Raw genomic sequence first — 3,401 nt, forward strand, 5'->3', positions numbered from 1 at the left:
GTTGTCCATATCATCAGGTTTAAGGATTTCCCTGACCGGAACTTTGAAGTCATGTGTTTCTACATTAATGGGATTCATTGGTGATGGTTCAACAGCTCCTAAAATTCAAGAAGGAAACGGGTTAATTCACATCCTTTTCCATTGTTTAAAATACTCTGATATTTGTACTTGTTTCAGTCAGTAGACTGTGGCCATGCTGGGGCACCACCCTGGTACTTATTTTTATCTTTAACTTGTTTCAGTCATTAGACTGTGACCATGCTGGGGCACCAGCATGAAGGGTATAACTGAACAAATCAACCCAAGTACTTATTTTTTAAAACCTGACTCTTATTCTATAGGTTTATTTTGCCAATCTGCTAAGTTACAGGGTTGCAAACAAACCAAGACTGGTTGTCAAGTGGTGGCAGGAGGACAAACACAAAGACACACATGCATACATACATATATATATATACATATATAGCGAGAATTTACAAAAAAAAAAACAAAAGATGAAGACAGGTGTGTAAACAACAAACAGATGTTTTAGTTTAACGCTCAGAATTACATATATATAATATACATACGTATATGTATAAACATACATACATATACTTACATAGATATACATACATACATATACATATATACACATGGGAAAAAGTGTGTAATCTTCAATGGCAATAAATTGTTATTCTTCTTGATTGTACACTGTCCACTTTGTTTTCCAAACCTGCCATGGACTGCTTGAAGCTTACAAACTTCCTACACTTTGATACCTGGATCTTACCCGTGTGTGTGTGTGTGTGTGTGTGTGTGTGTGTGTGTGTGTGTGTACCGTAAGAACATAAATGTGAAACAAAGTGGCGAAAATAGTACTCGAGTACCAGAGGTAGAGTAATATGCTTTATTGAAAAGCAGCAGAAATATCACAAAAATTGTTACTCGGAGTTTGACGTTCCTGTTCATCGGACAGTTTTGTTTAGAATGGAACAGAAATAAGGTTATAAGCAAACATATATTCGTATACATACTTATATATGTGTATTTGTATGTATATCTATACTAATGTATATAAAATAAAAAATAAATGCACCCTTTTAAAGCCTAGCCAGGCTCATGGGCCCGGTTTCCCGGTTTCACTGGCGTATGTGTTCCCCAGCTGGACGGTACGCCAGTCCATTGCAGCGTTACTCCTTTTTGCCAGCCGAGTGGACTGGACCAATGTGATATGAAGTGTTTTGCTCAAGAACACAATGCGTCGCCCAGTCCAGGAATCGAAACCACAATCTTACGATCATGGTGCTGACACCCTAACCACTAAGCCACGTGCCTCCACACTAATGTATATATATATGTAGTTTTATGTGTGTGTTCATTTTGCAAAATTTATGAAGTATCTTTTCCTGCTCACTACTTGCTAGCGTTTTTACATAGCACTCCATGTCCTTGCCTTTTTCTCTCTCTTGCTAGTTTTGTTTCTCTTTCTTTTTCTTTTCCTCTCCTCTATGCTTAATGTATACTTTCCCTTTCTTTCGTCTGTAACAACTGACCGGCATACACCAGATTTTGTGCGCGGGCATGTATGCATACAGATGGATGGATGGATGTGTATTTGTATATATATATATTTATGTCTCACCTATATATGTCTATATATGTATATAACTATGTAGATGCATCTGTACATTTTAGTATATATGTATATATTATAGATGGTTTAGTATGTGAATATGCTGCTAAACGTGTATGTAATCCAGTGTGAAAATTTTAAATTTTTCAACGGCTATAACTTTTAATGTATTGATTTATAATTTGCATATAATTATTTACCTTATGTATTGAGACTCTGTCCTTTGATTTAAGGTTTCCTTCGATTTTAAAATAAGATGAATTTGTTCATTGATGCTTAAGACCATTAGTTGAAAGGACCAATGAAACGAAACCATTTTCAAATGTGTATCCATTAAACTAATTTTGAATCTGCCCAGGGTTACCTCAAGGGAGATGAAAGCATGGCAGACCAAAAACAACACAGAGAAGGACCATACAAACTGAAGCACTGATAGACAACTGAAGTTCAATGCCAAGGATCAAGACAAATGGAGATCTTTTACTGGGCCAAATACTCAACATGGAGTCAAAGGAATTAAAGCGAGAAGAAAGAAATGGTGTGAAATTATAAACATAGAAACAAAAACTTAGAATCGAGAAGCTTCAAAGTCGATTTAGTAAAGAATAAACAGGAATGAAAACAGACTCTGCAATTGCCATGGAAACACAAGTCATATTCCATAAGATGTAATTGATATAGAGGGTACACAAGTGGTGTAATGGCTGATAGGTTAGGCTAACAGAGAAGGTAGACTTTATATATAGCAGGTGCACAGGGACAATAAGCACGAAAAGCTTAGAAGGAAACAGATTCTCTTGAATACTCACAAGGCTTCCAAGAAGTACTACCAGTAGCATTCACTTAATGTTGTTGTCAAGTTCATGAGAAGTGCAACTGCAAAAGGTAGGCCTTGAATATAGCAAGAGGCCACTTGCCCCATACATTAAATCAAGCTGGTTGTGTTTGGCGGTAGATAAGCTACTTTAATGTTATTTGCCAAGTCATTTAGGTTGAGTGACGAGCATTGACAGGCAAAGAACTTAAAAAACAGATAAAATTTAAAAAAGCAATGCTTTAATTTCATGCCAATCAGCACTGGCTGACATATTACAGTTCGGACTGGCTCCCATGCCGGTGGCACGTAAAAAGCACCCACTATACTCTCGGAGTGGTTGGTGCTAGGAACGGCATCCAGCTGTAGCAACCTTGCCAGATCAGAATGGAGCCTGGTGCAGCCTCCTGCTTTGCCAGCATGGAAAGCGGATGTCAAACGATGATGATGATGATGAGTCTGCTGCCTCCACCACAATAATTGAACCAATACTTATTGGTGAAGCCATAGTCATGTAGGCATTAATTCCATTTATGGAGACACATTATGTTGTGGCTCTAGACTGGGAAAAGCTGGGAGCTATGGTTCAAAACTCAGCATGAGCCTCACTACAATGCAATTTACTAAAAGAAACAGTAAGAAAACGGCAAAAAAATAAATAAACAAACAAAATAATGCAAAAAAAGTGCGAGTTTTCCTGCCAAACAGTTTAACTGAAGATTCTAGAAGCTGGCTTACAGCAATGAAAGCTGGGAAATTCAACCTCAGACCAGAGAGTCACTAAGCCATCCAGCAGAGTCTCTGGAACTCGTTGCAACAAACTGGTCTCTCTAACCTCTTTACTTTTTCTTATGTAACATGCCTATATTATCAACATTATCATTGTTGTTTAACGTCTGCTTTCCATGCTGGCATGGGTTGGACGGTTTGACTGAGGACTAGCGAGCCAAAAGGCTACACCAGGCTCCAATC

Source organism: Octopus bimaculoides, chromosome 1 (assembly GCF_001194135.2).
Source record: "Octopus bimaculoides isolate UCB-OBI-ISO-001 chromosome 1, ASM119413v2, whole genome shotgun sequence".
Lineage (NCBI taxonomy): Eukaryota > Metazoa > Mollusca > Cephalopoda > Octopoda > Octopodidae > Octopus > Octopus bimaculoides.